Here is a 25,059-nt window from a genome sequence, read left to right on the forward strand (position 1 = left end):
GCAGAATGGATTTAGACAAGACAGGCGACTGGATGACAATCTGTTCGGGATAACGCAATGCATTGAAATTGCGAAAGCACAGAATAGACCACTATGGATTACGTTCTTCGACATTAAAGGAGCATATGACAACGTAAACAGAGAACGGCTGTGGAGAATGCTGAAACTCCAGGGATTAGATGACGAGTTAGTACAGTTCCTTATAGCAATCTATAATGACAATAGAGTGCACCCTACTTGGGAAGGACAGAAATGCGCCCAGCAGGTCAACATCCATTGGGGACTGAAACAGATATGCCCTTTGAGCCCAATACTGTTCATGCTTTACATGGCAGGGTTAGAAATAAAACTGGAAGGAAGTCAAGTAGGGTTTAGCCCAACCCATATGCTGCAAGGCGAAGTGGTACAACAGCATATTCCGGGAATGTTATACGCAGGCGACATTGTTCTTTTAGCTGATAACCAAAGCGATATGCAGCGGCTAATGAATATTAGCGGCCAGGAAGCCACTGACCTCGGGTTAAATTTCAGTGCAGAAAAATCAGGAATAATGGTTTTCAATGACGCTGCCACCGACGTAGTGTCTATTCAGCAAGGCAATTTACCTAGAGTGAAGGAATATAAATATTTGGGAGTGTGGATAAACGAAGAGGATAACTACTTAAGTACTCACGAAGAGCAACTTAAGGTTAAGGGAAAGCGAAACGCAGCTATAATGATAGAGCTCTGTGGGGGTATAACAAATATGAAGTAGTTAGAGGAATGTGGAAAGGAGTTGTCACGATTTAGACCCGCGTTCGTGAACCTGTGAGGGTAGGGGTACCCTCCAGCCGAGAGACGACATGCAGCGTGCTGGTGGTGATGGTGACTGACCCCCGAGCAGCCGTGCTCGGCGGTGTTTATTGCCCGGCCCCACACAAGGTTGCCCACCGAGCCTGGTGGGGCCACTGAACTTAGCGGCCAACGAATATCAGGGATGGGGGGCGCCACACACTTGTCACACCCCTCACCCCCAAGTTTGTTTGTCCTACACAAACACAAAACAACACCTGTCCCCCCGGCGAGTACCGGTCCGGAGGTCTCCGCAGTCTCGCACTCCGCCTGGGCACAGGTGTCGATGCAGGTGTGGCAGCATTGGGTGCCACCTGTGTCACACTCGCACCAGCTGTCAGCCTTCCCGGTGTCGAAGGACTTGCGCGTGGCGCCGCAGTGGCGCGAGTAGCACCAGCCCCTGGTGCTCTGCTGGCAGCGGTCGGTGAAGCTGGCTCCCCTTGAAGGAGTCCAGGCTGAGGCAGTGCAGCGGGCCCGTGGCCAGGCAGCCCGGCTGCGCCAGCAGGGGCGCCAGCACCTACTCGGGCGCGTACGGGTCCCCGCACAGCATGCACAGCATCAGCCGCATGTCCAGCCGGGGCCCCGCGACCGCGGACAGCGCCTGGTAGATGTGCAGCCGCTCGATGCTCTCCACCATCGCGCACAGCGCCTGCTCCAGCCGCACGGGGTCCAGGCTGCCGCCGTCGTCCATGAAGGGGCACTGCAGGCTCTTGGCCCGGTTGACGACCTCATCGCGCAGGAAGTCCCCCTGGCCCGCAAACACCATGACCAGGGGCAGGCCGTGGAAGGGCAGCCGGTCCTCCTGCTCCAGGTTGGCCAGCAGGGTCTTCTAGAGGCTCCCGCGGATGTACTCCAGCCCCGGCTGGCTGGCGTACACGCACAGGCAGCCGTGGGGCAGGGGCTCCGTGCGGAACGAGTTTTGCGGCAGGCCCACGTCGCCGTCGATGATCCTGAAGTCCAGCGCGTACTGGGCCTTGTTATCGAGCCGGAAACCCTGCGGGAGCACCTGCCGCATAGCCTGCGCCACCTGCTGGGCGCTGCCCCCGGCACCCAGCACCACCAGGTGCAGCAGGCGGTCGTTGGCGCCCAGCACCCCGCCGCCGTTGGTGCCGGCCTCTCGCCGGTGCAGCAGCTGCTCAATGACGCCGTCCATGCAGTCAGGCTGGACGGGGCAGTGCTCCCTCTGGCACCTCAATGCTTGCCGCCGTGCCGGTGAATGTCCCCACCTAGGGCTGGAACAGGGCCTCGAACGTGGCCAGGAGGCTCGGACCGTCTGCCACTGCATGCACTGCTTCCTGGTACTCCGGCAGCCTCACGCCCAACGCCTGGATCCAGTTCCGGCCCAGCAGCGTCGGTGACGGCCCCTTGGTCAGGTACAGGGGAAGGGTGGCCTCCTTGTCGCCAAGGCGGACGCTGACCTGGGCTTGACCCTCGACTTGGGCGAGCTGTCCGGAGTAGCTGCGCAGCATGACGCGCGACGCCTCGACGGCCACGCCAGGGAAGGTGCGCTTGAAGGCTTTCCCGGCCATGACCGACACACTGGCCCCTGTGTCCAGCTCCATGGAGATGGGGTGCCCGCAGACTTCGACGGTCAGCCAGTATGGTGGCACCGGCGGCTGCACTCGTCGCCATCCTCGTCGCCAGTGTCACGTTTAGACCCGCGTTTGTGAACCTGTGAGGGTAGGGGTACCCTCCAGCCGAGAGACGACATGCAGCGTGCTGGTGGTGACGGTGACTGACCCCCGAGCAGCCGTGCTCGGCGGTGTTTATTGCCCGGCCACACACAAGGTTGCCCACCGAGCCTGGTGGGGCCACTGAACTTAGCGGCCAACGAATATCAGGGATGGGGGGCGCCACACACTTTTCACAGAGTAATAGTTCCGGGTCTCACGTTTGCGAATGCTGTACTCTGCTTAAAATCAGACGTTCTGTCTGGCCTTGAAGTAAACCAGAGAGCGGATTAGGCGCGCATGGAAAAACAACCAACGAAGCAGTTTAGGGAGATATGGGCTGGGCGTCGTTTGAAGTTAGAGAAGCTCAGAGTAAAATATGCTTTGAGATGAGGTTGAGGGCAATGGATCAACGAAGGTGGGCAGCTAAGGTTTTTAGGTACCTATACTTGAAAAGCGTGGACACGCAGTGGCTAAGGAAGACTAGAAGGCTAACGATGAAATACGGAAAGAACAGTGGAGAATCGAAAACAGCCAAGGTAACCAAAAAAGAGGCAAGGCAGATTGAAACGAATAAATGGAGGGAAAAATGGAAGCTAAAACGTCGTTAGAGATGTAGAGGGCTGAGAAAGTGAACATCAGAAAGGAAAATTTCTACGATAATTCCCAGGGCAGTGCTTTGCTTTTTGAGGCTAGAGTAGGTTGCCTGCGAACTAAGAGTTTTGTGGGGAAGTATTCACAAAATGGTGGGGTATGTGTGGTCTGCGGAAAAGAAACAGAAACTATACGGCACATAGTGTTAGAATGTGAGGGTATCCATCCAAATCTACATGAAGGGAATATTGGGCTTCCAGAAGCCCTAGGATTTAAGGGTATCAGAGAGGAAGGTAACTTTAAGGCTGTCGAGGGGACGAAAAGAAGATTAGAATGCTGGTGGACGAAAAGCAGAGAGGGGAATATTGCCTAGGACAGTTACCACCTGTAACAGGGAAAAGAAAGTATTTCGGGCCTAATAAGCTTTAGTGCCTGCCCTAAGCAGCGCTAGTATTAAACCAAGAGTGTAAAACATGGTTATATTAGTCCTTTTTGGTAAGATGACATGTCATCACCCCGCTTCAAAGGGGAAACCAATAGCAATCATCATCATCAGCACAGCTGGCGTAGAGAGGGGGATGAGGAGGAGAGGTGCGGACGCCAACAGACAATGGACATAGCCCCGAGCAAAAGATGCTTTGCATCTAAAACAGGACCAACCTGACATTAACGAACCCACCCTCCACCCTCCTAGCACTTTGACTATAGATATAGATCAATCTCCAGAATTTGATCTGCACTTAAAATCAGTATCAAGGTGAAATATTGACAACAACTAAGCGATCAGACAAGCGGAAGAGCCTAACTCCATCGGAAGAATTTACCCTGAATAGCCTATCAGCCAGAACCGACGTGGTCATCAAGCCAGCCAACAAAGGTGGTAGCGTAGTTGCCTTCCCTATGGAAAAATGCACAGATGAAGCTTATAGGCAGCTCAACCCCCTTGCCACTACAAACCCTTAGATAACCATCCGAGCCAGGAGTACAGCCTGAAAATTCTTCTGTGCCTCACAGATATGCGATCTAGAGAATTAATATTGACCACTGACTTAAATTTTATGAAACCGAATAATAAGCATGAAGGACGGTTCTAGCTCCCTCCCAAAAGTCCACAAATTTCCCGTAGAATTTTTGTTTACTGCCGACATTCCTGGCAGACCCACGTGAGCGTTGTATTTTGTTTCCTGTCAACGCTGGAAAGTGGAACTAGTATTATCCTCGATATCTCTGCTGCTAAAGGGGCCCTGCAGAGATGAAGCATTACCTTATCGCCACTGTAGCGCACTGACGCTTCACTGTACTTAATCAGAGCAATTTCACCGGAATAAGTTGCGTTCTCGGGGCGACTATGAGTCGACTCCGTAATAGCAACAATGGGTCCTACACCTGACCCTGCTCCTTCGTGGCACGCAGATGTGGCTTCGCGCAGCCTCGGCCAATAACTTTAATGATTAAATACACATTCCGCTTTTCAGTCAGACGGAAAACTTTTACAAAACGTTTATTAGTCTTCTATTGCCTCAGAAATTACTCTGGCACGTAGAAAGCAACCAAAGGCCACCAAAAACAGCCCCAAAGTTATGCTTGGTGGCGATCGTACTTGTCGTTGGCCACTATAATGACACCAAAACTTTTCTTGGTTTGAGAGAAACCGTACGAAACTTGAAGTTCTGCAGGGGTTCAACGGGTATGCTTACTATCGACAATAATCGTCAAAATTTATTTTGAATAAAATTCTAATTATTTATTACGAGTCAAATTGCTAAGGACAAAAAGGCCCAAATTATGGTTTGCGAAAGCTAAAATATGATTGTCCAATTGATGGAAACGAGATTTATAGTCCTGCTCTCCATGAGGTGTGGACTCTTCAAAGGCGTTTTTTTTTGCTGCCTGCTCATGCATTACGCTTTTAAGAAACAAAGATCTTGCGCGTATATCTTTTGGCCACGGTTTTTCCATACTGAGTGTTGTGAGGGGAATTGGCTTCAAGCGTATATTTAGAAGCCTGTCGAGGGGCTCACTAGTGTTCTCCACCTACCTGCATCATCCTCCGAAAAGTCGTGACAAAGTGTTTCCGCTATTTTGGATGAAAGTCTTCGTGCTATAGAACCCTTCCAGAGCACCACACTTCTGACACTGAGGGCAGCAAAAGATTTTAGTTGAATTCCTACTTTTTGCTTTTGCCCAAATAAACAAGACTCGCCCAAGTTGTTGCTGAAGACAGTCTGCCAAGGTCCCGATAAGGAGGAAACAAATTATTTAAAGCCAAAGCCTGTTGTGTTCAAGCGCATAAGACAAAAAAAAACCAAATCAAACTCCTGAAAGGCTTCTGATGAAAAAGGACAGCCAATGACTTGTTTTAATTTCCTCAGATGTCGGTCAAGTGACATGTGTACTCTGCTTAACAAATGCAACGCACATACACTTGCTTCAACTAGCCCTAGTTGAAGCGCAGACTTAGCAGTAATCACCCGTGTCTGCATATAGTCACCGGCTCACCATTCTCGGACTTTCGCTAGTTCATTTCGACATACAATGTGCCACAATTCGCCCGAAACTTGGGAGCTGGGTTCATGTCGATTTTTTAAGCATATACCCCTCCGACAATTGGGACAGTAGGCGAGCCGGTCACCGTTCGACTTCCAACTAAACACCGCAACCGCAGCGGCGAGGAAGATCGACTTTTTCGTTTGCCTCTGGCTTTACAACCATTAGAGGCAAACGTTCATTAAACAGCGCAATTTACCTTTAAATATTAACAGCCTAATGAGTGTTTGCCGTTTAAGTATGCTTGTATTTATATACCTTAATATTTTAACGGCGAAGCCCTTCAGGACCTCGCAATGTCCGTGCGGAAGGGGCTTACGTGCGCATAGAGTTCCTCTATATAGCTCCCGCAGGGAGCTAGGAGTTGAGCGACCGACCGCCATCTTTGTTATCCGGATTGCTGCGGGAAAGCCACCCGTCGCCAGTGAAGAAGCCTCGCCGCCACGCTTCCGACGGCGGCCGACGCGCGGTGGGGGCGCTTCGGTCGGCGGCGCCTTACGGCGGCTATAGTGAACTAGAATACTTGGGTAGTGGAAAAAGCGGCCGCCTCCGAGTGAGGCACTTAGTGTCCACCCCACGAGGTGGCGCTCGCGTGCCCCGCCCGAGCGCTCTTTCGCCTCGGGTAGCGGCGGGCAGGCGTGCGTCGGGCAGTCTCCGAGGAGCTACAGCTCTTTTTTCGTGTCAAAATAGTAGAGAATGCTATTAATGTACCAATGTTTTTTGTGGGAAAGATACCTACGCTGTGTATTTGCTGTTTGCTCCTTTTTTCATCACATTTGGCCAACCGAGCAGACCGCGCACGCCGTGTTCAATCTAGGCTAGCGTGCGGATATTTTTTTTTCGTTGTTTGATGGTTTTTCTATCGTGTTGTGTCAACTGAGGAATGAGCGGGGAGCTTAAGGCTGTCTGCTTAAGATCAATGTTTCTGCTTTTTTTCTGCATTTTTTTTTCTGATTTTTCTATCACGTTCTGCATACCGAGCAAACAGCGTCGTGCGAGCGCAAATGTTTACGTTTTTTTTTAAATTGTACGCACGAAGCACACATGGCAGATGTCTTAAAACTTCAGTCAAGTCAACGGAAAGCGTGTAAATACAGGATTCGCGACCGCAATTCTCACAAAAGCACCAAGCCACACAGCATCATTTTACTGCGCGATCATTTTAAAACTCCATACTGTTTCGCACACTGTACACTGATAAACATAACATAATTACACCTTATTTACATTTAATTGTTTACGTGCACGTTACAAAAAAATCAAAACAAAGAACCAAGAACATTTAAACAAGTGTGATTCCAGCTAGGCTCCTTTTACAATTTCGCAAACCAAGACCATGTGCAACGGCTAGCTGGTGTTGTTTTCCTATAAGGCACCGACTCAAAAGTAGGGAGATAATGTCGTTGTGTCATCAAATTATTGTTCGCTTTCCACACTAAATAATTACCACATGTGTGCGCTCACCCACGTACCCATGTACAACGAACGTGTGGAGTGCTTAACTATAGCAGACTATAGGAACACGAAGGGAAAATCAAAACCGAAACCACATGTGAGTCGAAATGCAAGTGCGAAATAGAAGCTCGGTGCGCTTGAAGCAAGAACAAATACGAATCAGTACCACACGAAAGCGTCAACTCGCCGGAGCGCGCGAGAGACGGCAAACGAGTCCCGGTAATGCGCGCCAACGCAGCGCGTGTGAGAAAACACACAAAACAACGGAGAGCGGAAGCAAATAAATAACGCAACCCGCAGCGTTCATTTTCGACTGTATTCGAGGGGCATCAGTTTTATTGCGGTGTAAATTCATCCCTGGTGCGGCGAATGCGTGTTGCACTAGCTTTGCGAATGCTATTAGTATGGTAGCAAGGTTCTTATGGGTAAAGTACAGCTATGCCGTGCGCATGTACTATTTGTTCGTTTTTAAATATTAGCCCGAGCCCCGTCCGTACCCGGCAAAATTTAATATATTAAACATGAGCCCATTGGACTGTTTTTATATATCAGCCCGCGTTCGAAAGACTATAAACATGAGTTCGAAAAAATTTGGCCTTTTCAACCTGAAAACGTAACCATAGAGTGAGTATGTTGGACTTACAATTTTTATAAACTTGGACAGAGCTTTGTAAATATATATACGGACACAGAAAAATCAATTTTGGAGAATATCGATGAAATATCTTTTTAACAGAGCTCCAGTACCTTCGCGCTTCGATTTTTTTTATTTAACCTAATTCAATGAGCTAACTTTTTGGTATCAACAACAAAGAATTCGCGGCGCTTGATTGCTGGGCTTCAGACACTGCATGCATGCGCCCGGGCCAGCACGGTACGAAAAAAAAAAACATTGTTGAAGGCAAAGCCCCGCTCGGTCCCGAGAAAATGCGTCCCACCTTGCCCCGGCCATTTCAGTGCACTAATCCACACAATACACACGATATGCTTTTAATAACTTCACTCAAGGCAGCGAAAACGATGAACATTCAAAACTGTAATTCTCAGAAAAGCACCATATTGCGCACTTTAGAACGGGATCATTTTAAAACTGTACAGTTCAGTGTTACGCTGGCCATTCATTAACATAAAACAATTACCATATTACAAATGCCCAAGTTCATTAAGAGTGCTGCCCACGTCTTGCAGACGCAAGATATTATGAAACAGTTATGAATTCAACCAATACAAGCAGGGTAAAACAAATCGCAATAAAAATCTTTGCTACCAATCACATAATTTTTTTAGGGCTATAATCCCACAACACGCTATTGCACTATCCTTTCAAACCTCATGGGCCATGGCCCTTCGGAAATAAGAGACCGCCGCAAGCATATGTCCTGTCTAAATTACAAACAAAAAAAGAGCCAAGAACATTTAAAGATCAGTGTAGTGCAAGATAGGCTGCTTGCAAGGAACACTGCAAGGAACACTGTAAATATCCCTTGTGTACTAATTTCCTGTCTTATATTTGCGTAATGTCTTGTTCTTGTTCAACAAAGTTGACAAGTATGAACATATAAACTGGGCTTAGACGTTTACATTTGGCTGCGAGTATATGACTATTGCGCAGTAAGCATTTTACTTTGGCCAGGTGGCTGAATCGAGTTGCAGACAGGCAGACATACAGACAGACCAAAATTTTTCCTAAAATCCAGTTTTAAAGCTGCACGGCAAAATTTCTAGCCCAAGAAAGTCTATCATCTTTAAAAAATTCCTGAGCGAACCGCCGCTCTGTTCACACTTAAACCTCACACGAAGGTCGCATTTTGTGGTCTATTTTGTTTGACACCGGGAACAATGACGGTACTTACCTGTTTATTCTGAAAATAACTAAAAACGATTTTTGCCTATGGCTGATTTGGACGTGCGAGCCAGCGCAAGTGTTGATCTTGGAACGACGGCGCCACCTTGGGTATGCAGAGCGAAACGCACGTTTGGGATTCATGGTAGGAAGGGGCCAAATGGTGCCGCAGACGATCAGAAAATGCACCTAGGAAGGAGTAAAATGAGCTAGCAGACGATCACAAAACCCGCTTTCACATTTTCTGGCGGTTCGCTCAGGAATTTTTTTTAAGTGTTCCAATTATCATAGCACCACCAGTATATATATATATATATATATATATATATATATATATATATATATATATATATATATATATATTTATGTATATATATATATATATATATACTGAGTTTTAAATAGTACAAGGTGGGGTATGACTTTGAGGTGGGGTATGTCATAGAAAGATGATAGTCTTGTGCCACCCTTGCCACTCCCATTCGCTCCACTCTTACCCTACTTGAATGATTCCAACGCGCGCCCTTTTTTGCTAAAATCAGCCTTCAGATGTGCGTGTGCGTTAAAATCAGGCTCGAAACCCAAATCGGCTTTGAAGGAGCCAGCAGCACTGCCATGTGCACGAACTTTTCCCAAAATCCAGTTTTAAAGCTGCACCGCAAAATCAACGTAAAGTCTTTTTTTTTTCAAATTTTTCTACATAAACTTCCCTGCATGTTGTGATTGGGTGTGCGTTAGAATTGAGCAAATACAGTATTCCCCCCAGTACGGATGCAATGGAGGTTCACCGAATTCAATATGATTGTCTGCATTCGCATGGTTCACACGACACCTTTTGGAACACTTTGTTTCTATTGTGCTCACAACAGCTCGAGACAGCACCTTGTTTAGGGTTTGCGCTTATCGCATGTCTTTTTGCCACCAGTTTTAATGTGTTGTTTTCGTTTTCGTTTGCCATTGTAAAAACCAGTTCAACGTTAACGCAACGATGGTATCTTAAAACTAATTGCACATATGAAATCAGGAATACAAGACACACATGCACAGTGATTTTGATGGCCCTAGCTCAAATAATAAGCAAGTTTATTTCAAGACCCTCGTCTCCCCTTAACCTCAGCCTGTGACGCTGCCTGGCCACCCTAGGAAGAGAATTTTCCCTCCTGCTTTGTTGTTACTCCGTTCCCAGCAGTGGATTGGAAAGAAACTGCCTTAACTGCTTTCACTGCGCAGTTGAGAAAAAGAAGGGAAAATGGCAGCATCTCCACTCCGTGGATGATGGCAAGGGCGCGGAGCATGGGGACTCGAAATGACACCCAAGTTGTGCCCCGAGTGACATCCGATTTGTGCCCCGACCGTCACTCGATTTGAGCTGTGAGTTGCAGCTTGATTATTCCCTGAGTGAAACTGCAACTCGCGGCTCAAATCGAATTTCGCTTGATTTTCGATTGATGGTGGTGTGCGCACGGATGGACGTGGACGGACATTGGGAGGTCCTCAGGTACTCTGCACCATTACAGGCAAGGGATTAAGCCGTTCGACTCTCGGGTAGTAACCCACGGTCGCAGTGTTCCTTTGGGATGTCCTCCAATGGACACTTCGGAAACATTTTCCACTCAGCCCATACGGCATACATTTTTTGTGCATTGATAGAGAGGACAGTATGCCATTTGACAGTGTCATACTGTTGGCTCTGCACAGCATTTTGCATTCGCGCATGGCTTGGCTGCATTGTGATGTAGATGCATGACCAACGAGACAGTATTTTAAGGAAAGTCTGTCACAGTTTGTTGAAGTTCAGAGAGCGAAGAACTCTCTACCAGAGTGGTTGTCTAAAATTGAACCCCCAACTACGCTGAGGGAATTTTAAATGACAACACCGGCCCTGGGCGCATGGTGGCATTACTGTGATTTTTTTCTTTGTCACTGTACCTGGTACCTGGTGTTGCTCTTCAAGATTGGCAATAAAGAGAAAAAAAGGGCTTGTAGGCCCAAGGGTGAGACGACTGACACTAACTCTGCCTCGTCTACCAGACACCGGCTCTCGAATCCTGCGGGTGCCTGTGCAATTTTTATAGGCAAAGCATCTCTTAGTCGACCCTCTGTTGTCCGACGTCTGCACCTCTCTTGCTCGTCCCCCTCTCCACGCCAGCTGTGATAACGCCGCTCTCCTCCTCACCGCTCGGCTCGTCTTGTGCCGGCTCAGGAAGACACCAGAACACTGTCACTCCAGGAATCCTAACCAGCTGTGATAACGCCACTCTCCTCCTCGCCGCTCCTCCTTGCCGCTCAGCTCGTCTCGTGCCTTCGAAGACAAAGCTGCACAGAGGACAGCTCGCGACGCCGAACGTAAACGGCAGCGTCGAGCAGCGGATTCCTCTCTTCGAGAACGAGAAGCCACTTTGAAACGCCAGCGGCGAGTAGCTGATCCAGATGGCATTCGGCAACGTGACAACGCTTCGAAACGCCAGCGTCGAACAATAGATTCCTCGCTTAGAGAACGAGAAGCAGCAAAACTTTCCCCACTACTCGACAAATAAAGAAGACATTTAATACGCTACTACACGTGTCTTTACTCTAACAACCAATTAACACGCTACTACTCCACGGCTTTGCATCGCCTCAGGGTTCCCACGTGGGAAGATGGTGTAATTTTTTGCGATTGTAAATGCTATGTGCATGGACGCAAGCAGACATTGTGCGGTCCCAAGGTTCTCCGCAATTAAAAGAACAGCGCTCGGCGAAATGAGGACTCACTCGGTGCTTGTCGTCTTCTGCTCCTTTCCAGAAAACCTTGGACGAGTTGCACCCCCTGTACCAGGCGCTGTTCCTGCATCTGATCAGGTGGAAGGAGGAGCGGGCTCGCTCGGCCTTCACCATCAAGGTCAGTGGCCTGTCGCGTGCGCTGTTGGAAGGAAAAGAAAGCAGGCGCCAGCCCACCGCGGTTCAGTGGCTGAAGTGGTGTGCTGCTGAGCTCCGAGGACGCGCGTTTGATACCAGCCGTGGTGGATTTTTTTTTCTGATGGAGGTGAAAAGTGAAAACAGTCGTGTTTTAAGGGAGCACGCGGGTCTTTGACAAAAAAACTTTATTTTTACAGTTATGATGATGAAAATTGGGGGACATGTGTATTGTGGACATTAAATTTGTTTTTGTGCAAAACGATTACGTTAAAATTTGTGCGGATTTTTATATCTGCTTTTTTTGACAGCCTTTCTAAAGGAACCCACTGGAGGGATGCAGCTAAACAAGGTACCAGTGAACTGTGCACAAGACAAGGGGTGCAAAAAGACCAACATCTTCATGCTATCTGGTCTGGAGCAGAAGTTACACTCGTTTGAAGTGTGGTCCCACCTTCCAAGCCAAAACTTCAAATGAGTGTAACGTCTGCTCCAGACCAGATAGAATGAAGGTGTTGGTCTTTTTGCACCCCTTGTCTTGTGCACAGTTCACTGGTACCTTGTTTAGCTGCATCCCTCCAGTGGGTTCCTTTACAAAGGCTGTCAAAAAAAGCAGATATAAAAGTCCGCACAAACTTTAACGTAATCGTTTTGAACAAAACCAAATTTAATGTCCACAATCAGAATGAAAAACTACACGTGTTCCAACTTTCATCATCATAACTGTAAAAATAAAGTTTTTTTGTCTAAGACCCATGTGCCCCCTTAAGATTTTAGTGCACATTATTGCATCCCCAGGTGGTCAAAGTTTGCCCAAGGCCCTCAACTATGGTGCACCTCATAGCACAGGTATAGCTTCGGTGCATGGAACCCTATCTGTAATCTGAAAAATGATGCCAACCAGTTTAAAAAAGAAAAAAAAGAACATTCTTGGAAATTTTGTTTTTCAGCACGGAAGCTTTCCTTCACAAGGAATACAGCGCGTGAAGTGGTTCGTTTAATGGGTTTAGGTAACTGCTGCCAAGTGTTGACGTAGATTGGGGGAAGGGGAGGGGGATCGCTGATCATGCAAGCCACATCTATCTAACATGGTAATAAATGGTAACGACGGAAACCTAGCTCAATTTTTGTACCTCAGGAGTTGTACTTTGTCGTTTTCTCGCGCTGATTTTGCTGCTAAACTCAGAAGGCTAAGATTAGGGTAGCAGTGTTGGTGCTCAGTGCTAGCATCTTTTAGATCGAGAAAAGGACGCGTAATGTCTCTTAAGTGTCTCTTGTGAGGGAGTTGGAAACCCAAACATAGAAGAAGATGTGTTTTAGTTGCGGCCGGGACACTTGGTTTTGTGAACCTAAAGAAACAGAAAAAGTGAGATCGAAAAATCTGGACAAAAGCTGTGAGCTTGATGAACAAATTTGCAGATTGACATACAAGATAAAAAAAGTTTGTTGAATGTTTTTTTTTTTGGCATAGGCATCCAGAATGACGTGCAGATATAGATCTCGCAACCAGTTAGCAAAGGACTTATTACAAGGAGGGTTGTTGGGGACAAAAACGGAGAGGTAAAAAATGTTTTTTTCCTAGTGCAGGTCCTGGGGGAAAAAAATCACTGCTGAGAGCGCACTGCTGATAAGGCAGCGAGCGTCTGTTTTATCTTACTCCGTGGTCCGTTCCCTGCCGAACGCGCTCTGACCACGCCCCTGGCTGCCCTCCGATCAACACCTGCACCGCGGCGCGGCATCCCTGGGCAGCGTACGAAGCTCTCCCATAGCGTGACGGCGAAGTTTCATGACCAGAAAGGCATTGAAGGACTCTGATTGTACCTTGCGACGTTTTTCTCCACAATCTGTAGTTGATGTTCTGGGCTTGTTTGAGCAAGTTGCCCACATGTCTCTCGTGAGGGAGTTGGAAACCCAAACATAGAAGAAGATGTGTTTTAGTTGCGGCCGGGACATTTGGTTTTGTGAACCTAAAGAAACAGAAAAAGTGAGATCGAAAAATCTGGACAAAAGCTGTGAGCTTGATGAACAAATTTGCAGATTGACATACAAGATATCCCATACAAAAATATTGTATGGTCGGCTGTAGAAAATCCTTTTTATGGTCGGCTTTAGCTATTTGGCCCAATATTCTTTAGACGTTTCTATGGGTGTCTTTAGCGAATCGTATCGCCATTCCTATGGGTGTCTTTAGCTTCTTCTATAGCCAGTTCTGTGGTTGTCTTTAGAGATTCGTATCGCCATTCCTATGGGTGTCTTTAGGTTCTTCTATAGCCGGTTCTGTGGTTGTCTTTAGATATTCGTATCAACATTCCTATGAGTGTCTTTAGGTTCTTCTATAGCCGGTTCTATGGCTTTCTTTAGGTCTTCTTTTGATATCGCTATGGCTATAGAAAAAGCTAAAGACACCCATAGGAATATACATTGAAATGGCTAAAGATAGAAATGTCTAAAGATAATTGAGCCAAATAGCTAAAGACAACCATAAGAAGGATTTTCAATAGCCGACCATACGATATTTTTGCATGGGCTGCAGCCAGAAGAGAATCGCCACTACTTGAAACACAGCGACAGCAGCAGCCTCTGGGAAATTATTAACACGCTGCCATGCCGGAATATAGCCTTGCGAATCTCTAGAACTTCTCCTGTGGCACTTAGGCTTAGGTTGTGTGGCTATCTGCATTCTGTAATATATGCTCCATGAACACTTCAGCGATATAGGGGGAGTGCAAGGTTGCGACTGCAAACACGTCGCCAGTTTTCACTCACAAAAGGCTTAAACAAAGGCAAATAAGAAGAGCAAAACCAAGGGGTTTATTCATCCCATTCATTACATAAAGGGCTACTATCTACGCTACTTCGCCGCCAGTAAACTGTTGTTCACATACGCCGATCGAAACACACAGCACACGCATTCCAACACTTTGGCTCACACTTACGTCATTCGCTCGACAGCCACACTACGCGGCACATTTTCCACGAACGCCCACCGAGACACATATACCTACAGGTTCTGGGTAGTCCACAGAAAATAGAACACTCAGAAGTCGTTCATTTAACTCAGTACTCAATGCACAAAGTTGCAAGTATGGTGGCTAAAATGGAAATGCACTCCTAATTAAACAATGAAGACGGTCGCACATAATGCAATAATAAAAAACGTTTTCCAAGTTCGTTCAATTAGTTCCTTGTACGTTTTCTCAGTTCGCGGAAAAATAATTATATTTGTCTCACCACCGCGGCGAAATCTTCACTTCTGTGTACATTGCAATGCCCATGTGGTGCAGGGTAGCTTGGAAACGTATTCTTGAACACCAAAAAAAGTCCTGCGTTTCTCGCACAATACAGCCTCTTCAGTTCGTAAGATCACTCACCCTGGTGTTTTGCGTACGATGAAATTCCTGTCGCGGTATCGCAGGTATCCATTTTCGCATGACTTCGAGTTGATGTTGAATTAATCGTAACACTGCCACTGTAAACACCGAAATTTCCGACAGCGAAAAGCGGCACATTTGCTTGGCGTCACACCATCAACACGAACACATTGCAGTCGAGTCGTAAATTTCCAACATTAGGCAACACGTGCCATGCCCGCGCACATGAGCAAGGAGACGAGATGTGGCTGACTGAGTACATCCTCGTATAAGCAGGTCCATCGCGCTAGCAAATAGTGCGGAGGTACGTGCCCATCTTTCGACCTTTTTCTAACTTGTTTTCTGGTAGTGATTTTATTTGGCAAATACAACATCGCTTAACGTTTTGTTTTCTTCATCCAAAAAAACTATATCTGTTATCAGTACTCAGGGAAAATTTTCTGCCACTATTATTGCTGCGCGCACGAATACTAACACAGCACGGAACGCCTGACCCTTTTTTCCACGAAAACTTCCCTTCGCACGACCTGGCTACAGCGTCGACGCGCGCGGCACTCACGCCGCACCTCCCCGGCCGGTCGTGGTCCCCTCTACCTTTTCAACGCTTCCCAGAACTTCCTTTCCCTGCCTCCTTCGGTCCAGCTTGGGTTGCTCTTCCCCTTTCTCAATGACTAATTTCAAAGTGAGCTCCGCGGGAGAAGGAATGCGGTTGTTCGCAGATGCCACCATATTTCTGACTGCGCCCGCAGGAACGGGGGCCGCGAAAGTTCTTTCCAATTTGCTTCGACGCTGAGAGGGCCGTTTTCAGAGAAGCCCGCTTTTTCACTTGGCCGCGGCAGCGAAGGGCCGCAGAGGAAGAATTCTCCGAACTTATACCTCTTTCGGTCGACATTCATTGGCAAGCTTTGCCGACGCACAGTATCCAAAGTTGCAACCTGAATTTGAGCGTTAATCTGTCTGTAGCTGCCTTTAATTGTACTTTTCCCGTATTGTTGGTATATTAGGTACCTAACGTTATTGAACAAAAATTTTCATATAACTGGCCGATGAACCTCATCATCGTTATTCAGTCTGTTTTGTAGATGTAGCTAGGTAAATCATGAGTGTATAAATTACGCGTCATAAGTCATATTGAAACCAGCGGAATAGAATTTAATGGTGTGCTCGAATTATACCTTTATAGGCTAACACTTTTTATTAGCGGCTGGAGACTTAGAGGCTTATGTCACTATGTAGTTAGCTAAGGAAGCTTTTATGGATGCAAGCCTCTAAATTCTGCGCCAAACGCTTTCTTAATTCCGGCTAAATGTTGCTTAATTGTCACACGTCTAAAGGTTTACAGTTATATATTGCGCTGTAGCCAGCCGCGGAAACTTTTATGGGTGCCTCTCTTTAGCTTTAGGGCAGATTCTCTCTAATAGCTGGCAGAAGACAGCTGAATGGTTCCAATTATGTATACTTAGAGCTAGACAAGGGCCTATATCCAGCCAAATTAGCTTTTATGGCTTTCTCTCTTTAGCTTTAGGACGAATTCTTTCCAAAACCTGGCAAAAGACAGCTCAATGGTTTTGAGTCTGTAGAGTTAGAGCTAAAAAACGGCCTATAGCCAGCCAAATGAGCTTTTATGACTTTCTCTCTTTAGCTTTACCACGAACTCTTTTCAATAGCTGGTAAAAGACAGCTAAATGGTTTCAAGTCTGTAGACTTAAAGCTAAACAATGGTCTATTGCCAGCCAAAAGAGCTTTGTTGCGGCTGGCCTATAGAACTAAAGCCATGGATTTTTCTTTAGCTGGCTACAGTAGCCTGAATAGCTGTAACTCTATAGACTAAACACACTAGGATGTTCCATAGTAGTCTAAAGAGAATTGTATGGTTTACATTCTTTAGTGCAGGATGCATAAAAACTTCAATAGCTGGCTATAGCCTAATTTATGCATTTTTATGGAGGACCATAGGGACCCATAGGCGGCCATAGCTCGCCATACATTTTTCTATAGACGCCCATAAGGCATTTTTGTATGGGAAAAAGTTTGTTGAATTTTTTTTTCGCATAGGCATCCAGAATGACGTGCAGATATAGATCTCGCAACCAGTTAGCAAAGGACTTATTACAAGGAGGGTTGTTGGGGACAAAAACGGAGAGGTAAAAAATGTTTTTTTCCTAGTGCAGGTCCTGGGGGAAAAAATCACCAGGAAATTAGTGGGCAACGTTACACGAACATTGAAAACAGCTGTAAACATTTGCTTAATTGTACCAGAGTCTTTCAATGCTTCTCCGGTCATGAAACTCCCGGCCAAGTTTTGTACGGGGACAAAGGCTACCGCGAGGGGCGCCACTGCAGATCGGAGGGCATCGGGCGGCCGCCGCTGCTCTGTAGCCAGGCCGGCAGGCAGGAACGCAGTAGCAGCATGCCCGTTCGCACCAAATTTTTTCGACACTCACGAAATGATAAGTCGATTTGAGCGGCCCGAAACACGTAAAGCGAGAGCGCACTGCTGATAAGGCAGCGAGCGTCTGTTTTATCTTACTCCGTGGTCCGTTCCCTGTCGAACGCGCTCTGACCACGCCCCCGGCTGCCCTCCGATCAACACCAGCACCGCGGCGCGGCATCCCTGGGCAGCGTACGAAGCTCTCCCATAGCGTGACGGCGAAGTTTCATGACCAGAAAGGCATTGAAGGACTCTGATTGTACCTTGCGACGTTTTTCTCCACAATCTGTAGTTGATGTTCTGGGCTTGTTTGAGCAAGTTGCCCACATTTTCTTTTATGAGAAAATTGTATCTTAGGGAGTGTCGTTGTCCTCGCATCATCTTCTGCACCAACTTGGTGGCCTTGGTTAAGGATGGCGACACACTGGGAAGTTCGCGGGCTAAATTCCATGGATGGCTAGAATGTTTAGCCCCTAAAGCCTGCATGTGAGGGAACACAATGTCAGTAGTATTTTGCCCGAAATGGATGAAAATCAATTGAAGGCTGAGGTGGTGTGAAAACAGACTGTGAGCTTGTGTTAGCCTCACTTCGTGGCAGTTGTGAATGGCACATGCTGGTTTCTCTTCTGATGCCAATTATAGGTATGCTGCCATGAATAGTAACATAGATGGCATGAACTCAACTGCACAGCAAAGCCACAAATAATATTGCGTCGAATGCTCTAACTAGTCTCTCTTTCAGACAACAAGGTGAGAAACGACAAATGCTCAGCAGCACATATGTGGGTTTTAATGACACAAAAACACCACAGGCTATGACAGCTCCAAGAGGGTGTCATACGGACAACTTGCATGTTTTGACAGTACAACTAGAATGCGGGTGGAATGCGAAAAATACTGTTCACCCATACCTTGCCTCAGTTGGCTGTGGGTGCGTGTATGTACGTCAATTATATGCTACGTAAATACAGTAAAACCTCGTTACACGAGACGCCCAAGGGACCCGGGAAACATGTCTCTTGTAACCAAGGTTTCTGGTATGCGAAGTTGCTATCAAGGTGAACATAGGGAAACCAACCAAACTGTTTTCATTCAAATGTCTCTTAAGTGTCTCTCGTGACAGGGTCTCAGGTAACGAGGTTTTACTGTATTAAGAAAAAGGAGCCGTAACTCATGGCACTATTGGGTGTACTGCTGCATCTTAGGATCTCAATGCACACTGGTCAGAAAGTTTCTGCTCCTGCTGCACACGTCTTCCTTGCAAGGCAAATCACGCCTTGCAAAAAAAAAAGTGTGTGGGGGGGTCTAAACACTCTCACCAGGAGTCCTTTAGAAGTCCAAAAGTTCTCTTGCCAGACATGAAAGCTTTAAGTGCCCCGTTCGACGAATAACCACTGTTTTTATTTTCGTTGTCGTAGTTGTCCGGTTAGTAACCCGTTTGCGACACGGCGTGTACAAGTGTACACGCGCCTGTTAAGAGCATTTTTGTGAGTTACAATCGTCGTCAGGAGGGACACTGGTCTTGAGGACCGAAAATTTGCCAAAAAATCAATTTTCTGTACAGTTGAACCCCTTTATAAGAGACACGTACCGGGGAGCAGTTTCTGTCTCTTATACGAGATGTCTCTTATAAGCAGGGTACCATGTTTTCACTTACTAATCAGACCCTAGTTCAATGTGGGCACCCTAGGACTAAAACAAGCTCAAAAGAATGCTACAGCATGTTTCAAAAGATTCATTCTAATTTATGTTTGGCCCTCAGAATTTATGAAACAGTTCTGAATCTTTGTTTGCTTCATGACTGCATTTACACTGGATATTTTACAACCGATTCTGCAAGCTTTTTTTTCATTCCTCGTTTGTGGAAGATGAATCGTACATGTTGAGTTCACAAGCCTGATGAATAGGCGGAGCGCACAGCTTCTTCCGCTGTGTGCTCAGGCTATTCATTATGCTTGCAGGACTCAACATCTGCGATGCTTTTTGATTGGGAGCTATGCCAGTAAGAGAACCCGCATGTGCGATCGTGCTCAATCCAATGGATGGCAGTAAGCTTCAACCACTTCTGTAAGTTGCATTTCCTTTGGCAGGGCTTCTCATCGTCATTTCATAGCTGACTGAACCACTGTGTGTTTGCTGAAGTTATAATAAATAGCGACTGCAGGCATCTGTCATCCACCTGTGCTTCCAGGATGGCAGCAGCTGCAATTAGTGACTGGTGGCACTGCGTCTGAAGTTAAAATGTCTATTACAAGCGAGATTATTGATTAAAGTTCAAGGATGACTTGTCCCTTATAACCAATCTTCTATATCCGATGTCTGTTATAAAAGAGGTCGATTTAATGGGAAAGATAGGGCAGCCAACCATGTGGGTGAATAGTGTCTCTTATACCCATTTGTCTCTTACATCAGTGTCTCTTATAACGAGGTTCAGCTGTATTAATTTTATTTGCAGTCTACAGGTCCCAAAGAATGTACCTGCAAAATATCATAGCTGTATCATAAGTGTTCACAAAGCTATCGCCCTTTGAAGTCGCCTAAATGACCATTTTTGCCTATGTTTGCAAACTTTGCGCCCTGTTTTCTCAGAACCATTTTTTTACCCCATGGTCAGCTGTTGGGTAGAATATCTTGGGATGTACTAGTTCGATTTGCATCATTTTTGCTGCATTCGAAAGCTTATGAACTGAACAGTGCAATAAAACCGCAAAAGTACAAAATTTCGTTTTGCTGGCACAAGATTTTATGCAGTTAGCTTTACAAAAATATTGTAAATTGATGACCTGACATTTACGAATTTTACAGCGTTTGCAGAAACCATGCTAAAAGTTACTGCAGTGGTATAGTTGCACTCCCTGGTCCTTCCAGAGCACAAAGGGATAAAAGCTATTTGAGTATTTCATAGGTACATAATGAAAAAATTGCCCGAAACGGAGTGAAATAACATGTTGCACAACTCTAAACTTCCACCCCATAGATGAAAACTGGCTGCATATTTGTGCTCAGGATGTTGAAGTACACTCAGTGTGTAAATCTAAAGCACATAGGTTAAAAAATAACAAAAATGTCCTCAAGACCAGTGTCCCCCCTTAAGTGGGTTAAACAGCTCAGCCAGCATTTGCATTTCCCGCTTTATGGAGTGGTGCTGCTATATCGTGAATGCCGCGCCTTTACCAACCACCAATGCTTTACCAAAACGAGAGAGCAAGATGAACGCTTGGTGTTCTACGGCGCGTCAAATAGGCGTTCTTGGTGTTACCTTTTCTGTCTAGTTAAAACGTTTAATAATGCAAAGCTGAAGCTGTCACGGTTAATATATAAGGGCTACAGATCACAATAGTGTGAATAGGTTTTCTATTGTAGCAATGGTTAGGAAACAGTGGTCACGTCTACAATGGCGCGTTTATGATTAGGACGCGACCTAATTGATTAACTACTTACGAGATCGAGTTGTTTATGGTTTTTAAGTGAAATTTTGGTTATCAAAAACACACACAGGCAGTTACAAATTTTTCTGACGGCTACATCCTAATGCGTGTCGCAAAGGGATGAAATGGCTGTCACAGTGTAGAGTAAATGAATAAAAAACAGGTGTGACCCAATGGGATTTGAACTAGGGTCTACACAATAACAGCTCAGTGCTCCGCCAGCTGGGCTATCCCAGCATGTTGCGAGTGCACTAGAAAAGTTGTCATTATTGTTCCTTTCTTCACGGCATGTAGGCATTTGTGGGGATTGGGCAGGAATTGGGAGCTTTGAGAGGTGCCCACTTCACATAATTCACAAAACTATGAATTGGAAATGTAAAAGTTGTAGAATAGTGTGTGCCACATGACACCTAAATGTGAAAGCACGTGAATGCAACATGTGAACACCAGCTGCACAGAACCTTGGATCTAGGAAAGCTGCGGCGTGTGCCAGTATGCTTGCTACCGTAATTCCTGCTGTAAGAGAAAGACACGAAACCAAAGAGAGAGACGCGTTTACGGTGCAGCAGAACGTAATAAGGTGGATGAAGTAATTTGTGGCAGAAGATAAAGAAACAAAAGTGAACAAAATGACGCAAATGCAGCATTGCAGCGAAGTTGTTAAGTACCACCAGGCTTTTGCCTTCCTTCAAAGCACGTAAGCAGAGTTAAGTGTCCCAAGGATCTTTTTTTACACCGAGCCTAATACTATATTTTCGCGATTCTGTGCACCCCCCCCCCCTTATACTATGTAAAAAAAAAAAAAACTTGGAAAAAAAGGTTTGCTGTGAATCCAAGCACGCCTTGCCCAGGCTATAGAGGTAATACGGCCCAGGCTGCCAACCGCACTTTCCCGATCTGTTTTGAGCCTTTCACTGCACTTGAGTCGTTTAAAAAGAAACGTTTGGTGGAACGAAAGACAACACACTGTGGGATACTGAGAGCAGTGGCTCAAGCGGTGCTACACACTCAAGTGGTATTGAGAGTGACTGAGTATCAGATGTCAATGGCGAGTTCACTGCTTCTGCTTACTTTTATAAATGTTTGCTGTATAAAAACATTATTCCTTGCGCCCGTCTCATCTTGCTACTGCCCCGTGAAAAGTGTGTGTGTATGCGGGGAGGGGTGGGAAGTCATTTGAGGTTGTTCGAATCTAAGCCCCCTCCCCCCCAACTTTGGGCATCGCAATCTTGGAAAAAAGGGGGTGCTTAGAATCGAGTAAATACGGTATATGCAGTTTCAGGCCTGCAGGCTTAGCAATGTTGTGAGCGTGCTGGGCATGGGCAGGGCATGGAATGCGAAGGCAAGATAACCGTTGGTCATCAAGGATAACAGAGTGGATCCCTAGAGAAGGCAAGCGTGGGAGGAGGCGGCAGAAAGTTAGATGGGCAGATGAGATCAAGAAGTTTGCGGGGATAAATTGGTCGCAGTTAGCACCGGACCAGGGTAATTGGAGATTCATGGGAGAGGCCTTTGCCCTGCAGTGGGCGTAGATAGGCTGGTGATGATGATGATGATGAACGTGCGAATGTTTTTTTCTCATTTCCCCACAGAGCAATGGCCCCCCTCTGCTCCTGTGCGCATTCGTGCTGTCCATGGGGGCGTTGGTGATGGTGCTTCTGCGCTGCCAGCGACGGCTGCCCGACTCGATGCGCTTCTACCCGAGGCGCCGCATCGTCAGTCTCAAGACCCTCAGCTCCTCGCTGCACGCCAGCTGACGGAGGCCGCGTCCTCAGCCTCCTCTCTTCTGGTGACGAGATGTGGACGCGTCTTATTCGGGGATCGCTACATCTTGTCCCTCTCGACACTGTTTGGAGCACACCAGACGTTCCTTCTTCGCGGTCTCGCCGGTGTCTTCTTTCTTGACTCGGAGAGAAGATGGCAAGCCTTCGACCTCAATCAGAGGTTTTTGAAGAAGTTTTGCGCGCTGAACGTTTCCCCAGACAGATTTGGTGACGTTTGTTGGTGGTTCCTGCAGAAGAAGTGCCGTGCTCGTTACTTTTTCTTCAGATTTCATGACCTGAGGAAATCTGGGTGTCGTGTGGAACGTGGTTGTTTCTAGCTTCCAGAGGAACTGTACTAATGATGTTGAGTGTGCGTTGTTACCTAATCGCAACAGAGGCGTGAGATTCCGATCACGCCCAAACCGCGATGGGTTAGATTGCACTCGCGTTGAGTGAGCGTTCTGGTGACATTATTTTTTGGTGGCGTCTAGATGGCCTCCTTTCTGGGTGGTTTTTGTGAAACGAGTGTCGTCGTGCTCTTGACATTTCCCCAGATTTCCCCAGATTTTCGAAATCGGGGGAAATCTAAGTGGTGTGCGAAACGCAGCTGTGTTCTAGCTTCCGGTGGAACGGTGTTAACTGTGTTGATTGCGTGTTGTTGCCTAGTATGAACTGTGGCTGTCCATCCGAAGCTAGGGATTATTCTCACACTCCAGACCATAATTGGCTAGACTTTGACTGAGCGCTTTCGTGGCATTATTTTTGGGAGTGTCCAGACGACCTTTGTTGGTGGTTTGTGGGAAAGAAATGTTGCGCTCTTGACATCTCCCCAGATTTTGAGACCTGGGGAACTCTGGACGCTGTTCCGGTGGAACTGTGCTAACTATGTTGATCGCGTGTTGTTGCCTAGTCTCAATTGTGGCTGTTCAGGGGCCATTCTGATGCCCAGACTTACACAGATTATACTGTTCACTCATCGAGTGAGCATTCCAGTGACATTATTTTTTGGCAGCATCCAGACAATTCTGCTGACCGTTTTTGAACTTTACCCGGTGATGTTTCTGTGATTGCGGGAAGAAATGTTGGCTGTTAACGTCTCCTTGTGATACGAATACACGCGTATAAGTGGGGCTACTTAGATGTTGCTGCACAAAGGTGCCTTTGTGTCGTTCATATCAGTGAGGGTTGCTGTGTGGAAAGTCGTTCCCAGTTCTTGCACGTTTCTGTCTTGGTTGTTTGCGAGGCTGTCATCACGCCATGGTCTGTTTTTTTTTGCTGACATGCTTTACATGTTATGTAAGTCTAATTAGCAATTAGCGACATCAATAGTAGCTTACGGAATGTTTCTCCAGCAGCTCTGTGTTATCTCTTAGTAGTACATAAAAAAGAAACTGCTGTTAGTAGTAATACATCTATGCTTGAGGTTTGTTGACGTCATTTCACATGCCATTTATTTTTCCCTCCAATGTGGCATGATTCCTAGTCATTCTGAACATTGTTCACATGTGCATTTTTTTTATTTTGCATGTTCGGAAGTGCTCTATTCTCATTCCAATGCCATTCAGTGAGCGATTGTGATCTCTGCCCCGACGTTTCGTTTGTTTAGGGCTGGAATGCTGACAGCATCTGGCTTGTAACTGTCGATACCTGCGACATTTCACTGAGTAGCCATTCTTGAACTGCTCTTCTTCTTGCTGTTTGTTATGCAGTCGCTAACATTTAGGGTTTTTTCGACAATTTGTATGCAGTGTGACATACCATTTTCAATGCTGTTTGTTGCTGACCGGTTAATGCAACACGTGGAATGTCAGTTATGAGGCCGTCGTGGAGGTATTTAAAACTACTCTCTCTCTTGTTGTCAAGCTACTAGAATACAATTACAACCATATATGTTTCAGTTAGAGCACGATCCTACTTTCCGTTGCTTGTTGAAAGTTCCTTCTGCGATCGGTAAGTGTTTGCCAATTTTTACTGGAATACTTTCTCGCTCGCTCGTAATGAGCTAAGGGACCACAAAGAAAATGGGCAGCTTTATTTTATTCAAATAGTTCAGCACTTAACGTGTTGTTGTACTCTGCTAGCTCAATAAAAAAAACCATGCTGCTGTCAGTGAGGAACTTGAAACTAAAGGAGGGAACTTCCAATTCCCGGCTCCCTTCTCAATATTGGCGATGTGATTGTTGTTTCGATTGTGGCAAACTGTGCGCACAGGCGAATCCTGCTTGCGTAAC

The 25,059-nt window shown here is 46.4% G+C and overlaps 1 pseudogene across 1 annotated transcript in view; it reads left to right on the forward strand.

Annotated features, from left to right (window-relative positions):
- The window catches only part of LOC144166435 (uncharacterized), a 43,115-nt pseudogene extending 19,019 nt beyond the window's left edge, over positions 1-24,096 (forward strand). Inside the window, exons 3-4 of the transcript XR_013321676.1 lie at positions 11,726-11,821; positions 22,658-24,096. The product of XR_013321676.1 is annotated as an uncharacterized LOC144166435 (transcript). The remainder of the gene's footprint in view (positions 1-11,725; positions 11,822-22,657) is intronic.
- Positions 24,097-25,059: the final 963 nt, after the last annotated feature.

This window comes from Haemaphysalis longicornis, unplaced genomic scaffold (assembly GCF_048455015.1).
Source record: "Haemaphysalis longicornis isolate Haplotype H1 unplaced genomic scaffold, Haemaphysalis longicornis Haplotype H1 scaffold_17, whole genome shotgun sequence".
In the NCBI taxonomy this organism is placed as follows: domain Eukaryota; kingdom Metazoa; phylum Arthropoda; class Arachnida; order Ixodida; family Ixodidae; genus Haemaphysalis; species Haemaphysalis longicornis.